The sequence below is a fragment of the Marmota flaviventris genome, chromosome 17 (genome assembly GCF_047511675.1).
Source record: "Marmota flaviventris isolate mMarFla1 chromosome 17, mMarFla1.hap1, whole genome shotgun sequence".
NCBI classification, from domain to species: Eukaryota; Metazoa; Chordata; class Mammalia; order Rodentia; family Sciuridae; genus Marmota; species Marmota flaviventris.
Window position 1 is genome coordinate 3,414,958 of NC_092514.1, and position 21,369 is coordinate 3,436,326.

The 21,369-nt window shown below is 33.4% G+C and overlaps 1 pseudogene; it reads right to left on the minus strand.

Annotated features, from left to right (window-relative positions):
* Positions 1-14,178: 14,178 nt before the first annotated feature.
* Positions 14,179-14,279, minus strand: LOC114108513 (U6 spliceosomal RNA; annotated as a pseudogene).
* Between the last annotated feature and the right edge of the window lie 7,090 nt (positions 14,280-21,369).

A 21,369-nucleotide genomic window follows, 5' to 3' on the forward strand; every position in this document is an offset into this window, starting at 1 on the left:
TTGTCCATCTTATTCCACCATCTTTCCTGCTCACCACACCCCCTTCCCCATCTCTCCCTCCCTTTTGTCCAATCAAAGTTCCTCCATTTTTCCCATGCTCTTCTCCCCATTATATATCAGCATCCACTTATCAGAGAGAACTTCCGGCCTTTAGTTTTTAGGGATTGGCTTACATTGCTTAGCATGATATTCTCCAACTCCATCCAGTTACCTGCAAATGCCATAATTTTATTCTCTTTTTATGCTGAGTAATGTTCCATTCTGTATGTATACCACAGTTACTTTATCCATTCATCAATTGAAGGGCATCTAGTTTGGTTCCACAGTTGAGCTATTGTGACTTGAGCTGCCACAAACATTGATGTGGATGCATTACTATAGTATGCTGATTTTAAGTTCTTTGGGTATATAGATATGGGACAAATGGGTCAAAAGGTTGTTTCATTCGAAGTTTTCTAAGGAAACACCATATTGCTTTTCAGATTGGTTGCAACAATTTGCAGTCCCACCAGCGATGTATGAATGTGCCTTCCCCCCCACACCCCCCTTCCTTGTACACCATTCTTGTTGTCTATATTTTTGATAATTGCCATTCTGTTTGGCATGAGATGAAATCTTAGAGTAGTTTTGATTTTCATTTCTCTAATTACTACAGATGTTGAGCATTTTTTTCATGTATTTGTTGACGAATGTATATGTTCTTCTGAGAAGTATCTGTTTAGCTTCTTAGCCCATTTATTGATTGGAATTTTTATTTTAGTGTTAATTTTTTGAGTTCTTTATATATCCTGGAAATTAGTGCTCTATCTGATATGTATGTGGCAAAAATTTGCTCCCCAAATGTAGGATCTCTCTTCACCACATTGATTGTTTCTTTTTCTGAGAAGATTTTTAGTTTGAGTCCATCTCATTTATTAATTCTTGACTTTATTTCTTGTGCTTTAGGAGTCTGATAAAGGAAGTCAGGGCCTAATCTGACATGGTAAAGATTTGGGCCTACTTTTTCCTCTATTAGGTGCAGGGTCTATGATGTAATTTCTAGGTTCTTCACCCACTTTGAATTGAGTTTTGTGCATAGTGAGAGATAGGCGTTTAGTTTCATATTGCTGCATATGAATTTTCAGTTTCCCCAGCACCATTTGTTGAAAAGACTATCTTTTCTCCAATGTATGTTTTTGGTGTCTTTGTCTAGTATGAGATAACTGTATTTATTCAAATTTGTCTCTGTGTCTTCTATTCTGTACCATTGATCTACATGTCTATTTTAATGCCAATACCATGCTGATTTTTGTTAATATCGCTCGCTAATATAATATATTTAAGTTCTGGTATTGTGATGTCTCCTGCTTCACTCTTTTTGCTTTGGCTATTCTGGGTCTCTTTATTTTTCCAAATGCATTTTACAATTGCTTTTTTCTATTTCTATAAGGAATGAGGATGGGATTTTAATTGAATTTCATTGAACTGGTATAGTGCTTTGGAAAGTATGGCCATTTTGACAATATTAATTTTGCATGGGAGATCTTTCCATCTTCTAAGATCTTCTTCAATTTCTTTATTTAGTATTCTGTAGTTTTCATTTTAGAGGTCTTTCAACTCTTTTGTTAAGTAAATTCCAAGGTATTTGATTTTGTTTATCTGACAGCCAATGCCTGTTTGTACTTGTAAATTTAGCAGAAGAGATAGACAATGTGATAAGCAGTTTTAAAATTTTTTAAATGCAAAGGATATTATAAGTTTACAAGGATAAGTGTTTCTTTCAGATGGAAAGTTTTTTAAGTGGAGGTGATAATTTCAAATATTCAATCAGCAGTTTTCTCCATTGTGAGATTATTTTAATATGAATGCATTTATCATCTCACTTTTACTTGCTTTTAACAAGTCCAACATAGTAAATTGGACATCTTCCATTGTTTTCTGAACATCTTAGCATCACATTCTTATTCACACAGATGTGAATACATGTTAATATGCATGATTGCTGATTTTCAAAGTGTTCTCAGCAGTAGTAAATCTCTTGATTCTCTCACAACATCTTTGGTAGATAGGAATTATAAATGGGAGAGAAATGACAAATTGAAAAAAAAATCCTATGCTTTCACATTTAGACAAAAAAGAAGTTTAGCTTATTTAAACATGAGAAAATGTGTGACAAAAATCATGGTTATTTCTATAATATTATATGAAATTTAATTTAGTATTTTATGACATAAAATAACCCAGATTTTATAAAAGCATACTTTACACATTCAATTTCTACTCAAATAATACAAAAGAGTCAAGAAAACCATTTACATTTAGTAAACTAATGTTAAAAGGAAAATCTAAAACCTCATTAAGAAAAGAAATAACTTAAAATAGCAGCAAACATAAATGGGTATATCACAACTACAAATAGATCAAGTAGCCTAATATTCATTGGTAGCTAGGAGTTACAAAAGTGTATTTAATTACTAATTTAGCAAAAAATTCACCAGCTGAGGAAACTCCAATTATATCCAAGCAAATTCAAGCTTGATGGAGCATAATCAGTTGGATCATGAGGGACAAAACAAGTATCTGTAATTCTATCCTCCTAAGGAAACAAACTTAATTATAGCTATTAAATCTGCAGGCTGTAGTACCAAACAGAATGACGCTAGCTGATTAGTTTTCGATGTTCTAGCACAGTTATCACCAAGGGTCTGCTTGACAGCAGGGACCTTATATTTTGCATGTATTATAAAGTGACATGTTATAATTGACCTGAAAATATCTCTTAAACAGAAATATGTTTAGTATTCAAGATATCACTAAAATAGAAAGGGATAAATTGCTATTTTAAAATCCAAACAAAACCTATCAGAAACTTTAAAACTTGTTAGAGAGAAGGAAGAAACTTCACAAGACCTTTTATTGTTATTGCAATGAAGTTGTCTGTGATTAGAAAATGATCTAGATAAATAGCAAAAAAAATATGCTGTAATATGAAGGATGGAAGGAGACACAGCTAAATAGAAAATTAAACTAGTCTATACAATCTATTCACATGAATATAAGAATGAGAACTAAGAATACCAGTGAAGTATAGCAGGCAATAAAGAGGATTTTAAAACAAATGGGAGAGTAATAACTGGCAAGTAATCAAAAGAAGACAAATTTTAAATAGTTTGTATTTCTTTAAAGCAATGCTCCTCTATTGCTCCTAACTTTTATTCTTATATGGCAGACACATTAATGTCTTGAGTAATGATGGTATAATAATAATGAAAACTATGATCTCTCTGTCAGCTTGGGGGCAGAAAAAGAGTGGTACATAGCAAGTACAACTACCTAGCTTTATCATGATGGAAACTATTATTTAAAACTGCTTTGTTTTCAGAATACATGTCTGCATTTTCCTACAATAAACACTTTTCTATGATATTCTATTTTACGAAATGACATAACAATCACCCAGTGCAGAAACCAGAAGTCATGTAAGAATTTTCTCTTTCCTTATGTGTCTAACTTACTAGCAACATTCTCCAATCTTATTTTCCAACTTTTTAAAAAAATTCAAGCTCTTTGCTTCCTCAATAGCATCCCAGTATAATTGAGTATTTTGTCATATCTTCATGAATTTTCAAGATAGTTTTCAAAAGTATTTGCATTTACATAGTCTCCGCACATCCCCTTTGCACCACTACCATGAGTGGAAGTTGAGTAACTCACTCTTTTCCTTAGAAGCCTTTGAATACTCATGATCTACAATAGCCATTTTAAAAAATGGCATTTCCACATATGGATAATGTTCATGGTCAACAAAAAGGTGGATTTGGAGCAAATTCTTTTTCCTGTGTGTTTTGTTTGTGGAATTTTTTTCTTCTTTTTCTCCATCACTTCCTGACCTGCCCCCACCCCTTCTTTCTTTCAGTACCATTAAAATCTCATGGATTCCTGTTTACAGGAACATTATTGAGGAAAAATGCCTGTCCAGGGATACAAATTCTCAGTTACTTAGAATGACATAAAAGGCCATAATCTTGCCTTTGGCTAAAAATCCAATTACATTTCACTTTATTTATGACCTTAAAATTTATGTTTTATTAATAAAAAAATGTTTATAATTCTCTGGAAAAATATATTGTTTCATGAATCTTTAACTGGAAAATTTCTTCTCTTTCTTCTGTTCCTATTTCCTTATTTGACAAATTCAGCACTGTCAAATTGAACTTTCTTTCTGCAATGAAAGAAATGATTTATATGTGTGAAGCCATGAGCTCCATGGGGTTATTGATCAACTGAAGGATGTCTAAGTGAACAAAATTACACACAATTAAAATACACATAATTTTTAAAGTGTAAGTTTGTGTATATACTTAAAAAGTCACATGGGATTAGGCCTTCTCATTGGACAGTGCAGTTCAAATTATCTCATCAAAACTAAAATTAGAGACGAAATTTTTTCTTGATAAGATTCACCAGCTTCCAGGGGTAGGTTAACACCCATCTATTCTCTCTTTTTCCCCTCAATTTGTCTAGGATTGTCATTAACTACCTGCTCTTTGACTATATATATATATATATATATATATATATATATATATATATATATATATATACATATACATATATATATATTCATTCATTCCTTTCCTTCCTTAAGAAAAAAACTTTGGATCTTTTATCATCTTGAGTCTTTGGTGCTCAAGAAGTGGACTAGATGGAGATGACTCTTTCCAGGCTAGGCTGTGCTGACTTACACAAGGGAGTGCAAAATGGGAGTAGTAATATGCACTCAGTGCTCATGGTGGCAGATCTCCCTACTTACCCCTGTGATGGATGCATTTAGCCACTTATTTGAAACCCCTGAACAATAGTATTTTTCCTATATAATACACACTGGTTTCATAAAGGAGCATGTGTAGCAGGAACTTGTTCCTTATTTTAAAATGTGTCAGAATTAATTTTCTACTAGCAATTGAGCTTACTTCTCAGAGCCCCCAGATCATTAATGTAAGGAGCTGTCTTTGTCATAGGGGCTGGAGGACACATTGATTTTTAAATTTCTTGTTGAAAGGAGGATGTGTAAACAAGACAGTGAATATTTAATAGGGGCAGGTGTCTTGGTTCCATCCCCTAGAAATAAACACAATGATATGTTAGGGAAAATGTGACTCAAAAAAGTGTTTGGAATTAAAATTCAACAGAAATTAAGTCACTACAGGCAAAGTCAAAGGTTAGATATGTTAGCTGCAGGGCAGGCTTAATAAGTGTTATCTGCAGGGTGGGCTGAACACTTGACAGTAACCCTTCTGGTTCCTTATCGCTTGTTTGCCACAAGGCTGAACACTCAACCCCACTCAAGGCTGAACACTCAGACCCCACGTATCTTGTGCAATAGAAACCCACACCTGGCCCCTGCCGGGTCTGTCTGAGGGCAGAAATGACACCCTTAGGAACTACTGTATGATCCAATCACTGTTTGCCGACAAGGCAGCTTGCAGACCCAAAGACCCCATTAGATTTTGGCTATAAAACACTTTCCTGCCTGAAATCTCCCTCTCTCACCCCTCCACCACCTTCTCTCTCTTCCACTTTCTTCTCTTGCTTTTGCTCTCTTGCTTTGCTCTCTCTCTCTCTTTCTCCCCTCTCTCTCTCTCTCTCTCTCTCTCTCTCTCTCTCTCTCTCTCTCTCTCTCTCTCCCTCTCTCTTTTTCTCTTCCTTCCCTGTTAATCAGACACTGCTACAATATGGATCTCTGCAATAAAGATCTCTTTGTCACTCCAAGTGTTGTGATAACTTTCCTTTAAGGATAATCTCATGTGTTGTGTATAAGTAAGGAATTGTGGTATTTATGATATTCTACTGAGTGAAATTTACACTCTGAACAATAAAGTTTCCAAATGTATAGGAGAGAATGTTTGCATAATGTATTACACAAATTAATAATATTTGAAATGTCTTTTAGATATTTGAATATTTGACACTTTCTGTTTCTGTTTCATTTAGCTTTTTATTGAGGTGACCAAAATACACACACACACACACAAAAAAAAATAAAGGATGGAAAGTTTCCTTCGGTCTCAAGTTTTCATGGTCAGCTGGCTCCATTACTGAATATAAATGAGGCAAAGCATCATGGGGGAGGATTCCAGAGAAGAAACTGCTCAGCTAATGGCAGATTAGGAAGAGAAAGCAGAGGGAGGAAGGGGCTCCAGGGTACACCCTTCCAAGGCCCACCCCATGACCCAGTTCCTCAAACCATATCCAAATGCTTACAATTACCACACAGTCTGTCCTTTATATTAGGATGGACTGATTATGTTGTAGGTCTCATAATCATCATTTACAAGTGACATTCCTGCTTTAACAGAAGCTTTCAGAAAACAGCTAATATTCATATTATAAGAATTGTCTCCTCCATAGAAATACAAATCCATGAAGAACCAGGCCATCTCTCTCCTGCTAATGTCTCTGTAACCTGTGTTCTCATTAGTGCTGCATCTCTTGAGTGAGGAGAAAGGGTATTTTCCTCAGTAAACTCAAAAGCACTGAAACACTGAATGACTTATGGGCAAGGGAGTACTGAGATCAAAAACCTAGAAACAAACCTCTTCAACTTGGTTAATCTATAAAAATTTCTAATGAAATAACAAACTGCAGGTGCTATTTTAATCTAGAGGAATAGTCTTGGTTTTGAAGTTTAATCATGCAAATTCAACAAACTCAAAGATATATTTTTGACCTACACATACAAGTAAAAAAAAAAAAAGAAAGAAATCAGTGCTTGAATGAGAACATTCTGGAAAGCCAAGAAAACTGTATGACATAGATAGGAGAACACCACCATGTAATTGGTAACTACTTCAACTCCAGTAATGGAAATGGAAAGGTTTTTGGTGGGGAAAAGGTCCTATTCAAACGTGGGGTTTATATTCATGTATTTGTGATGAAGCTGTATCAACAGATTAAATAAATGAAAATTCATTGTATCTATGTTTCTTAACAGTGACAGACATAATGAACGAGAGCAACGGAGAGTGAGACAGAGGAAGTCCTGCAGTCATCAAGTAGCACTATGGTGTGTAAAGCCATTTTACCCTTCAGGCCTACCTTTTCATATGATACAGAGACATTTTCTCCTCTATAAATCTATAATTTACTGTGTTGGTATGAAGTTTCGTTTTAATTCTTAACACTCATGAGAAGTGACAAAGTGCAAGTCATTCTAACATTATAGGAACTTGCTCAGACTGTGATTAATTCTGAATTCCAACCTTATTTCTGTGTTGGTATGGAATTTAAAGTCACTTAACCCTTTTGACAATTTCCTTTAATTTAGAATTATTTCTACTATTACAACACTTTAGAATTTCCAATGTTCTCTGACATTGCTTGTTACTTAAAAATTTTATCTCTATCCACTAGTGTTTCAAAAGATTAAGTCTTAATGAGATGAATTGTATTTTATAAGTTCCTAAAATATATGAAATTTTGAGGAGCAATTTTAGTGTCAATTTAATTGCTCCTTCAATTCTCATGTATTTCCAGGCAATTAAATTTAAGTTTTTAAGTTCTGCTTCCGTGGTCACTTTAGATGTAAAGTGAACAGCTTTTTAAATTAAATTAAAAGTTTTCCTTTACTTTTAAACAAAATTGTAAAGACATAGTTTATTCTGCTCATAGACAAAGAAGAAAATAATATAAATTTTCTCAGAATTTGACCCTAAGCAATGCATTCTAATGGAAGAAATTCTTGATTTTTTCTATTCCTTCCTCTCTTGGAACAATCAAACAAAAGACAGAAAAATAGAAGACATTTATAATTTTTCTTTCTTTTCCTTCATAAAATTTGTTACTGTCATATTTCTTTGCATACTCTCAATGCAAAAGTTTATGAATGCAGAATTGAATGACTATAATTTTCTGGATATTCTCATACCTCCATTATTGAATTATGTCTGCTCAAATGATCCTTGTGATGGAAAAATCCAGTAATTCCTGCTTGTGAATTTATGATCACTTGCTGTTCTAAAAGTAGGAGTTAAGAATGAGAAATTTCTTTGATCAGATAATAAACTTGAAGGACTAATTTTATCTCTTACCTTACAAAAGGAACTGCTATGGAAAAGTACATTTGAATCAAATTGGACATGGCAGATTTCTTGACCTATCTCATGGCTATCATACATATAAGGAATAATAAGTTAGGTTGACAAAAGCCATAAATTTATATGTATGTGTATTCGACAATATGTGAATACATAGTGTTAGCACAAAAAGACTTGGCCATATGAAATCTCCACAGATCATCTCAGTCTTTTATTCAGGAACAAAGTTTCATGCAGGAACACGGTGTGTAAGAACGGGGTGACATCGATTGACTCACTTTTCTGGTGGAAAATGAGCCTCTGAGCAAAGAAGAGGACTGGGCTTATATAGGTTATACTGAGAGGTGACTTAATTAATGAGTGTGACAGCTTGGACATTCAGAAATTTGGGGTCTGTTTTACTGGGCAAAATGGTAAGGGTTCTGCAAACATTGGTCAGTATCTGGAACTTATCTTACTAGACATGATTGAGGGCCTGGGGTCAATGGTTAGTATATGAAAAGGATTTGTTTAATTTGTTTAAGGAAGGATCAATGCTTTGTTCTCTTCCCAGGGACTGCCTTTCTAGGGTCTGTTTTATCATTGGGAAAGAATCTATTGGGAAAGGATTAATGCTCTAAATTCATGGCTTTCTTTTTCACTTTTCTCAGTCCTCACTTTTTGGGGTTTGTAATTTTCCATGTCTAATACGTAGAAAGTCTGATATTAAAAGAAAATAATGCATAAAATGGGTACAATCAATTTTACTGGATAATAATTGCTTTTAGTAGATGTATTCATGGAAAAAAATGCAAGCTATGGCAGTATAATAGCAAAATAAGATAAAGCAAGCCCTGTGTGTACCTTCCAAATTCAGAGATTATGAACTCATGCTTAGTGTCATTTCTATTACATTCAGCAAATATAAAGGGTATAAAATTAATATTAAAAAATCAGTACATTTATATACACCAGAAATTTATAATCTGGAAAGAAATAAAACAATACAAACATATCCACATTATATTTGCTTTTAATCTATTATTTATTCAAATTAGTATAATAGTAGTCCACTTTTTTTAAAGAGAGAGAGAGAGAGAGAGAGAGAGAGAGAGAGAGAGAGAGAATTTTAATATTTAGTTAGTTAGTTAGTTTTCAGCGGACACAACATCTTTGTTTGTATGTGGTGCTGAGGATTAAACCCGAGCTGCACGCATGCCAGGCGAGCGGGCTACCACTTGAGCCACATCCCTAGCCCTTTATGTTTTGAATATAGACCTGCTGCTCCATCACTGCAACTTATTATTATTATTATTATTATTATTATTATTATGAATTTATTTCTTACATACATGACAATAGTGGAGTGCATTACAAATGGACATTTCTTTCTCTTTCCTTCTTGCTGCTACTCCCTAATCTCTCCCCTCCCAAATCTCAGGTGAAACATGATTGATTACCTTTCTTCTGCATCCTAGGCAGATTTACCTGTCCTTGAGTGCACCTACCAGAGGAATAAAGTAATTCAGACTTTGGGGATGGTATCTAAAGACCTCCCAAATTAACAAGTGAATTACAACTGCAATAGAGAACCCCTGAATGTAAAGTTTGCAATGCTTCTTTAAAAGACAACAGCCACCCCACCCTGTTCCTGCTGATTGGCAGAATCCCCCCCTTTAAGGCTGGTGTCCCCTGTGTTTCTCCTTTGCTAGCAAAGCAATAAAACTTATTTTTCCTTTTTCTAAAAACTGTGATCTTGTTATTGGATTTGCATGGGAACAAAGAACCAACTGTTCGGCAACAGAATTATAGAAAGATCAGAAGAGTAGAGGGAGGGCACCAGGGGAAGGGAGGAGATGGGGAGTGCTCAGGACTGAATTAGACCAAATTACTTTCCATGTTCCATGATTTTGTGATGATGCCAAAATGTATCCTAGTTATATATATATATATAAGAATATATATATATATATAAGAATATATATATATATATATAAGAATATATATATTCTTTTACTTTCTTTTATATATTTTTATATTCTTTTGTATCCTAGTTATATATATATATATATATATATATATATATATATATATATATATATATGAAAAAGAAAGAAAGGAAAATGGAGGTCTCACACTTTCTCATATATCAAATATTATCAAGTATAGTAATCAAAACAGTATTCTATTGTTATAAGGATAGACATATCATCAGTGAAATAGAATGGACAGTCCATAAATAAATCCATTTTTCTAGGGTCAATTTATTTTTAATAAGAGTGCCAAGACCATTAAATGGGAAAAGGATAAGCTCTTCAAAAATCATCTTGAAACAACCAGATAGTATCTACATGTAAAAGAATCAAACTATACCTATCTCATACCATATTACATAAAATGTCGTGGATAACAGAATGATGACTTAAACATTCGCTTTAAAACCATAAAGCTCCTAGAAGACAGGATAGGTTAAATCTTCATGACATCCTAATGTTTCAGCAGTGAATTTTTCAGATGAAACGCCAAAATACCAATCCACTAAAGAAAATAGATAAAATGGACTTCATGAAAATTAAAAGTCTGTCTGTTTCATAGAACAAAGTGCCATGCACTGGGCTACCATAACAATTATCATGGACTGGGTCACTTCAACCAGAGTTTAGTTTCTCATCGTTCTGGAAGCAGGAAGCCCAATATCAAAATATTTGAAGGTTTGGTTTCTCCTGAGGTTTCTGTCCTTGGTTGGTGGTGGATGACTTCTTCTGTGTCCTCACATGGCCTTTCCTGTGTATATAATTTTATGTTTTCCCTTCTTTTTAAGAACTTTGGCTCTATAAATAAGTGCCAAACTTTATGACAACTTTTAATCTTTCTTATGTCTTTAATGTCCTTAACTTCAAACATAGAAACATAGACACATTGGCATATATATATTTCAGTCCCTAAGAGAACATTTTTAAGGAAATGCAAAGATAGCCTCTAGAAGGGGGAAAAGGGTTTTCATATTACATATACAATAATAGTATTCATATTATACAAAGAATGCTTAAACTCAACCATAAAAAACAACCTAATTAAAAATTAATAGACATTTCTCCAAAAATATATGAATAGCCACTTAGCATATGAAAAGATGTCCAATGTCAATAATCATATAGCAAATGCACACCAAAATCACAAGGATGTATTACCCCTATATGTTCTGAGGCAGATATAATTCTTTAAAATTGAAAATAAACATTGATGTACATCTGGAGAAATTGAAGAATTCATAAATCTCTGGAAAGATTATGATACATTTTTTTTCTTCAAAAATAAAATTTATGTTGAAAAAAGCAATTTAAAGTTTCTTAAGAAGTTAAGCATACAAGAAACTACATGATCCCATGATTCTGCTCCTGGGATTTGTAGTAAGTACTAAAACAAGCACAGGTACACATGCACCCCTAAGAGTATTGAAAAACCAGCCTCCACCTCAGAGCAAAGCCTGTCCAAGGAAGGGAATGACCTTTGTCCTTGGAAATACCCACAGAGCAATCCTAGGCACATTCCCACCCTGCTAAGTTGTTTATCTACAAATAACAGGAGAGATCTGATGAGCCAGGTTTCCCTGACTCAGTCAGGCTAGGTGGGGACCCATAGCAACCCCCTAGCAGCCACCAATCGGCATGAGACAGGAAAATACCTGGGATGCCAGATGATCCTCCCAGTAGTTTATGGTGTTGAGAAACCATGTAGTTCAGCACGAACACCTCTCTTGGCTTAAACCAATCAGTTCAAATGAATCCCCCTCTTGCAGTAACCAATCACCCCTACCCAACTTTTTTTTCACCAGTGAATGTGCTAATCATGTTTTAGAGTTGTTATTTGATTTTCCCACGGTGTGTGATGATTTGCTAAGAGATGCTGTGATGTATGTGGGGGTCCCTGCCTTCTCCAAAGAATGTATAAAACTGCTGCAAACCCTGGGCTCAGGGCCTCTCAGCATCACCAGTTGCTGTGTGTGTGCATGGAGGACCAAGCTGGCTTGCAATAAATACCTCTTTGCTGCTTACATCGATCTTGGTCTCTGGTGGTCTTTTGTGGGCCCCGAATTCGAGCATAACAGTATCATTCACAATAGCCAAAGGTAGAAACAGCCAAATGCCCATCAACAGATGAATCATGAACAAATTGTGGTACATACACACACACACACAAACACACACAATCTCACACACACACCCTCACACAACATGATACCATGTGAATATAGATAAAGTACTGATACATGCTAATATATGTTGTACCATTAAAAACCTGTTAATTAAAAGAAATCGGGTATAAAAGGTCACATGTGTCTAACTATATTTAGAGAACATATCCTAAAATCAATAGATAAAGAATGCAAATTAGGGTTGCAAGGAACTGAGTGAAAGAGCAATAATGAAAAAATCACATAAGAGGTTTGGACATCTATTTGAATTGATGGGGTGTTTTGAGAGTAGATAGAGGTTGTAGTTTACAACATTGAAAATGTATTAAATTGTGCTAAATTTCTCACTTTCAAATGATTTTTTGTTATGCAAATTTCACTGAATAAATTATTAAATAAAGAAAGAAGGAGGGATTTTTCCCAATTAACTATATTTTGGAAAAAATAAGTGTTTAGAATAAAATGTCTTATGATAAATATCACTATGTACATACTGCTTCTGAATATCTGGTGAAAAACAAGTAGTCTTATAAGTACTGAAAAGTGAACTGGGTAAATTGACATTCATAAAATGACTAAAACTCCTTACAGAAATAACATTTGTATCTCATTGTAAAAGAATCAATACTTTTCAGAGATAAAAATGAGGAAATATCTCTAATCTCAGTGTAACAGGAGGAGAAATTTAAAGGCATCATTCAAGGACATTTTCTAAATGTTTTCACATAGATCACTGTTTATATCCCACTGGATATGGTGTGGATGCATAAATCTGTGTAGCGGTAAAGGAACCCTAGTAGTATTACTGTTATCATATCATGTCCCTAAATACATAAGAAAAAGTCAGGTATACAAATGTAAGTGGATTGGCTTCAGAACAGGACTATTTCATGGTACTGTGTTTATAAGTATATTCATGGGCTTCCCTCTTTCTGTGTATATCTTATTCACCACATCCCCAAGTGAGGAATTCCTAATGTTACCATTGTTACTGATATTTATTTGTAGGTTTGAGATCTCCGAGTTACATACAATTCTCTTTACCAGACCAAAATAAGAGTCCAGAGTCCATACACTTTTTAAAACCTACAAAATGAAACACTGAATACTTGTACTATATATTCTCCATATAATGATGATCTAATACTAGATATTTCATTGAGTAAAAACCTTAGAAATTGTTTAGCTTATAATAATTACAAATAGTAAACTAGGTTAAATATGAAAAATAAAGAAAATAACTCTCTGATAGTAGAGCAAGTTTTCTTTCTAGTCCACTCTCTAAGTTCTCGATTCTTCTCTCTAGGATGACATTCTTTCTCCATTGTGTATCATGACCCCTGACATGCAGGGGGAGGAGAGAGTTGTATTCTTACTCCTTAGCCTTCGATGGTCATATATCAGAGAAACATTGCAAAGTTTGCCTTTTCTGAGATTGATAGAGATTTCATAGCCCATTCCACATTGTTACAGTTTGGACTTGGTGGTAGCCTTAAAATAAGCCAATTTAAGACATTTTTGGCAATAACCTTTCCTGAAAAGCATATTCAAATTATATATGATTTTAGTCTGTTGTAATATTTGTAAATAATCACAATGAAAGCTTTCATCTAGACAGATTTTTTTACTTTTTCTTTTTAGTTATACATGAATGTACAATCTATTTTGACATATTTATGCAAACATACAATTTATCTTATTCTAATAAGGATCCCAGTCTTGTGGATGTATAGTCACTGTGTTATAATCACATATAAACTTAGCAATCTTATGTTAGATTCATTCCACTGTCTTTCCTATCCCTATTCCCATCCTTTTTTTGATTCTCCTTTGTCTAATCCACAGAACTTCTATTCTCCTCACACTTATTGTGAGTTAGCATCCACATATCAGAGTAAACATTTGATGTTTGGTTTTGGGGGATGATTAAAAAATATGGAACACTTCACCAATTTGAGTGTCATTCTTGTGAAGGGACCATGTTAATCTTCTGTATAGTTCAAATTTTAGTATATATGCTGCCAAAGTAAGTGCTAGACAGATTTTTAAAATTTGTGTAATCCCTTTCTTCTTCTAGACTCTGTGCTCTATGTGTTCTCCTTTTGATATAGTGGTCATATTTGGTAACCAGGTCATAATCTTTATATAGTAATACATATCATTTAAGATTGTGGCTAGGCAGACACTCTCTCCCTGGTTGCAATTTGAGGTGAAGGTGAAGTTCCATAATTTCCACCATGAAAATTTTCACATCTTTTGAGAGTAGATTTCAGGCATGAAAAGACTTGTTTACCAAAGATGTGTGGTCTTTCTCGCTTTTATTCCATCTACCCTAGGCATAAAACTTTCTATTATTTGAAAGACTGTTATGAAAAATTTAAAAAGTCAACATAAAGCACATTTTGAAAATAATTTGATCATGTTCCTTAATGTTACAAAGTTAACTGTGTTGTATCTTCTAGAGTAGAGCAAATGAACATTCACTAAAACCCAAGGAAGCTCAATAGCTCTCCAGTCTGTGGTCCATATATTTCTACTTGTCTCCACTTTATCAATTCTAAAGTACAGATTTACTTTAGAAGAGCACTCCTGCTACCATACTTCATATCTGTGAATTTTGTGTTTGAATGTGCAATCCAGTGCCATAGAAATAGTGGTTTCAAATCTAAAATTTTATATATTTACTTGTACTATATATTCTCCATATAATGATGATCTAATACTAGATATTTCATTGAGTAAAAACCTTAGAAATTGTTTAGCTTATAATAATTACAAATAGTAAACTATGTTAAATATGAAAAATAAAGAAAATAACTCTGATAGTAGAGCAAGTTTTCTTTCTGACAGTAATAAAGACATGTAGGCAATCAACTCAGCAATCACCCAGACTCTTCTCAATTTCTACTGCCTCATGTCCATTAAAGATCTCATCCCCATGGTCCAGAATAAAATGCCAGTCATTATGTTGGTTAATTTTGCAGCCATGTAGAACATGCAAAAATGCACATCATCTGCTCAGTGGGAAGTTTCTTGGGAGAAGTTGTTATTTTGCAGTTCAGTTTTTGTTCTCTGGCATATGCCACTCTTTGACTAAAAGTCAGATGACATATATTTTATTTCCGTTTACCATAAGATCCACCAAAAATTAGGAGTTCAGTATGAAAGTAAGGGAAATAGGGGAGACACTTAGCAGTCTCTACATGCATGATTTAATTATTCTTTAAATCCACCGTATTTTACAATCACTTTAACCACTATTGACATAACCTTTACATGATATTAGGAAACGGTATAGGGGCTTTGACCCTTTTGACTTGGTGCTTCTTGGAATTTAGTTTTTTTGTTTGATAATTTTTATCCATTGTTGTGCCCTCTTTTTTGTGATATTTCATGGATCTGACATTAAATGAAAGAATAATAAAAATAAGTTTTCTTGGTTATTTAATTGTCAGACATTAAAGATAGATTGAATTGAAGAAAAACAAATTTTCTATGAACAAATGGAAACCAAACTACTTGACCAGATCTTTGCTGTTGTGGCATAAAATGTAAAAAAAAAAAGCACAAACATATTGTGTGATATACAACTTACTCCTCAGTTCGTAAGAAATGGAAATCATTTTGATATACACAAATGCAAATGAATATTTTCTCAGAGTTCTTTAGAATATAAATATATTTTGTGATCTATGGGAACACTGGCAATTAAACCTAATGTTTCTCTTAGTTAAACAGCATTTATTTTGCATTTATACTGCTACAAATGCAATATTATCCAGCAGAGCTCATGATGGTCTGTGTGCTTATATGTCCGCTTCTTTGGGCCATTATACTTGTGGCTCAAGATGCAAGTTTTTCCTAGCATTTAGGGGAATTTAACACATCTTTCCAAACCTCAAATTTTGAGATAAATCTGTTCAGAAATTTGTAAAACTGAAAACATTATTATAATTCTCCAACAGGAAATGCACCACACTAATCAGCCTAGAGAAGTACAAGGAATTCATAGGTATCAAATAGAAAGTGAGAACAAAAAGCCTAACAGATAGTTCTAAGAGTTAGGCTCAGCCTTTCCAAAGAGCTGGAAAAGACATGCTCCAGTGTTAGGGTCTGTAAACAAGTCTGGATGGCGCCTAGCATTTTGCCAGAGGGAGTGGTTTGTGAAGTAACGCCAGCAAGCCATTAAGTGGGGAGATTCCTTATTGGTTGACTGCTGTATCTAGTTTATGCTAATTAAGGTAAGCTGTATGGAATGTATATATACCACTCCTGTCCTACAATAAAGGGCTCCCACTCCTGCTGTATCAATGTACAAAAGTTGCTCATCACCCCCCGGTTATTTTGCTGCAGCCAGACTGCGGCACTCCAGGGATGGCAGGAGGGCAATCATGGTCTAGTCAGTTTTCTTTACACTCCTTGTTAAATAGTGTGTCATAGCGAGGTACTGGCTTTGATCCTCAGCACCACATAAAAATATAAAATAAAGATATTTTGTCCATCTAAAACTAAAAATAAATAAATATTTTTTTTAAAAGTGTGTCCTTGGCCCTGGTTTGCTGCTTAACATGTGTTATTCTTGTGATCAAAATAAATCATATATATATATATATATATATATATATATATATATATATATATATATAAATAATTATTTTCATACAAGGTCTCATCAAGTTGCTAATGTTGGCCTCAAACCTGTCCTGGCCTCTTCAGTCACTGTGATTATAGGTATGTGTCACATGCCCAACATATCTAGTATTCTTTATACAAACCTGTTAGTAGTTTTCTAAGAAATAAGTTTCAGAAACAAAATATGTCCATAATTAGGCAAGCCTGCATATGATTTGTGAAAGACTTAATTAAACCCCATTAAAAGATACAAATGTTACAATAACCAAATACTGTCCTAATTATTTTTTGGCATTTTAATGTACATGGATATTATCTATAGACTACAACTTTTACAACTGTGTCCAACTTATTAAAATTTGAGTATCCATATTAATAAGGCTGAAGAATATTGAACTAGTCAAGAATGATTCATAATTTTGAGATTCTCTGATAATTTGGGAAATCGTGTTTTTTCCTATCAGAATTTCAAAGATAAATATCTGTCTAGATTTAGGAGTATCAGGAAAATTCCTTGCTCCATTAGACTGCATCCTTTTAGAATATAGTTATTATTTATTATAGTTATTACTTTATTTGTAGAATCTCCTGTTTGTCCTTAATTCTAAAAATTTCATTTCCTGGATGAGGTATTTTGCATTCACTATTGCCCATGGTTCCCTGGAGACCAACAGACATTCCTATGGCCACAGGAACAAGAAACTTGACACAAGTATTACCTTCATTCCTTTCTCTGGATTCTTGACATAGCAGGGAGATATGATGGACACACAGTCCAAAATATGGGTTAATCAAGGTTCTTCCAGAGCCAATACTGAACAAATTTAATGTAAATGAAAATTTAAAACTAGAGAAAGATGTAGGACTAATACACAGATTTTTTCCATTCATAAGAGATAACCATGTAGTAACAAAGACTATACTGTATTGTAGCTGTCACATTCACTCCAGTGCCATGAATGAGGACTTCTATACTGCACAAGTACCAGTGGCTTTTTGTTAATTGAGAAAATGATTGTAGGGACAATGGTAAAAAAATGCATGCCTTTGGGGGCCTGGGGTTGTGATTCAGTGGTAGAGCACTTGCCTACCACACACAAAGTGCTGGGTTTGATCTTTAACACCACATAAAAATAAATAAATAAAATGAAGTTATTGTGTCCATCTCTAACTAAAATAAAAATAAAAATTTAAAAAGTGCTTTGGGAAAATGCCTTACCTACCTAGTTTATGTATAAGTTTGATTTTATTATAATCTCTTTCTTATGGTATAAAATAAAAATTTCCTCACACAAAAGAAAATAAAATTTTGTCAGTATATAGATTCATTTTCCTACAAATGAAATAAAATGCTCCAAAGGATAACACTGAGGCTCAAGTCATACTTGTGTATATAAAGTTATTCGCTGTTATCAGTGATTTCTAAAGTATGTTTGAATGATGAATATCCCTCATTTTCATCTGACTATACCAATAATAAAATCTTCTCACTAAACAAGTTTCCATTAATATATGTTCTTCTTGAAAGATGGAGGAATTAAATTAAATGTCATCAATGACAATTACTTTTGTCTATCTTGAATTATACATTGACAAAAATCAGTTAAATTCTTCATTTATATTATCATTCGTGTTTCATTAGCTATTTCTCTCCTGCAATCTTCACATATTTCATTAAAAGCAACAATGAGTTGAACTGTATAGCTTTAAAGGTGAAAATTAATCTTGACTTTTTTGGTTCTCATGTGTCCTTAAGTGTTAGACTTTGTCATAAATTTCATCATTTACTGCCATCTATAAATAGTAAACAACAGGCAAGTGCTAGATGAAAATTTAAACTAAAATGATGTGTACATGGGATACCTGATTAAATTCTTGTCAGCTAAATTACACCTTTTGTAACAAGGATAACTATAATGCCTCAACCATGTTTCAAATTTAGAAAAATAAGATTAAATAAATTGTTAGAGGGGCGTTATATATTTCAGTCATAGCAGCTTTATTATATTAGTCCTTTGCAGTATATATCCCTCTTTTTTTTTCTCTTTGTAGATACAAATCTTTAAAGTAGCATCTGAAGCTCAACCTCACAGGATTCCAGGTTTCATCTTCATCTTACACATGGTGCCAAAGGACTCAGCCTGCCCTGGGATAGCTATTGTTTCTTGTATTTTACACCTTTTTTACTTTTCCTCTTTTTATCTTTCCAATTATGTTTAATTATTTGAAGACAATGATTGTTATTTCTAAATATTTTTTCCTTTCTTATATTAAAAATGAACATATATTAAAGTTAGATTTATATGTGGGGTTTAAACATGTTGAAATAGAAAAAAAAAAACAATATTTTTTAAATTAAAAAACCCCAGAAAGCTAAAGAGTATAATTATCATTACATTAATAATTTTGTCTATAAATAGCAAAGTCCTTTATTTGAAAATATCACTGATAATATTGGAAAAATACTTGCAATTTTGTAATAGAGAGGGTGACTTTCTCTTATATATTAAAATCTAAATATATTTTTGAAATCATTGAAGGATGTGAGTACTTTGGAAATAAAAACATAAATGTTCTTCAGCACACAAAAAAATGTGCCTGTGGGTACTGTTAATCAAAGTGACCCTTAATCATTTATAAAAGATAAGGTTAACCTAGTGGCAGGATTCTAAAGATTTTCTTGTGAATAGTGCTAATAAAATTTTGAACATTTCAATGGGCATGAGTTTGAGGTAGAAAACAAATTCAACCATTATATTTAATATTGCTGTGTTTCAAAACTGTTCTTTTTAAATTAATATTAGGAAGTATAAATTAAAATTGATTTGGTTGGTAGGGAAGGTTTTGCAAGTTCATGTAATAGGTGATGTTCTCTTGTCACTAAGTTAAATCTTTATTGATTCAAAAGAAATTTAGAATTTTAGAGCAAGTTGCCAAAACATGTATAACTTTGGAGCACATTGTCAATAAGAGCTATGGATAAATGAGCCAACACATGGGGTTTTGGAGTGTGAGGGTAATGTAGGAACTTTAAATAGTTTGGTCAAGATGTACAACATTGTGATCTTTCATACAAAATACTCAGCATAAGGCCCACTAAGTTGTAAGAACTCAATAAATGTTAACCGTTCACCATTTAAGAGATTATTCAATAGGATAATCATTTAAAGTGCATTTGAAATTGACATAGTATGTATATTTCCAGATTAATAATGAAGCAATTTAAAATGACAATATCTTACTTTTATTTATTTTAAATTTTTCGGAGCATTCTTCTATGGTGGTAGAGGCAAGGAAGGAATTTGAGGATAGAATAATACAGGAATAAACTAAGGATCCTTTGGACTCAGGGAATAATTTGCTTGCAAACAGGAAGGGTCCTCTCTCTGACACAATGCCTTTTGTGTTCCTCTTCCCCTCTCTCAACTCTTTCTACATGTTATTCTTGTCTATTTTCAAAATCTTACCTACCAAATCTTCAAATAGGAAATTTAATTTCAAAAAAGGATTAGGAGCATAGGAATAAAATACAGTGGCTCTATTTAGGATAGCTTTCTGTCCTCACAGTAGGACATAGGGAATGCAAATAAAGAACACTGGACCCCAGATATCCTTCAGAGGTCACCATTGTCAGTCTCCTAATCCCAATACCCTTTCAGTAAGATCTGTAAACTCTATTTGGCCATAGTGCAATCTAGGACTTAATTTAGCTCAAATTCACTTTTTATTGTTGATAACTTTCCACATGCAAATACCAACATTTTCTCTTTGGAAAGCAAAGTATTAATACCATGTGTCTTTTTCATAAATGTTTCCTTGTCCTAATATTAAGAATATTTCAGAAATGAAAGTAATCTAGCACATGAAATTACAGAAGGACTTAAGGGGAGTATCACCATGTCGGTTTCATTATTGTGCCTCATTTCTAGGAGATGCAGCAATCTCTTCTACTGTAGTCATATACCTCATCAGTGAACTGCTCCATACAAAAGCATGTTGCAGGGTTAACAATTTTTAAAGCAACTCATATTTTTAGGCACATCTCTGCCATATTATTATAATCTGCATTCTGTTTAATGTTTAATTTTAAAAATAATTGCCTCTTATTAAAATACTCCACATTACATTATTGCTGGTCATGCAGAAAATTACTTTGCTGAAGGAAACAAAACCATCCAATATAATATTTTCTCCTTATAGCAGAAGAGATAATTGGATTAATCACAAGTCAAAATCTGTGAAGTAGAATGCTTTGTTGGCTAAACTGAGCCATGCCTGTCATTTAGAGATGATAGATAATAGGGCATTATTGCGTTTGATAATCATGTGAAACCAGTCACCATGATAAAGAGTATTTTTTAAATATTAGAAAGTATTAAATACCTATTGAATATGAAGGGAAGCTGGGTTAGCCCCCTTGGGGTCCTAGCTGAGTTGTAAAGATATTATTGTGTATTCATGTCCACTTATGCTGCTTGCTCCTCTGCT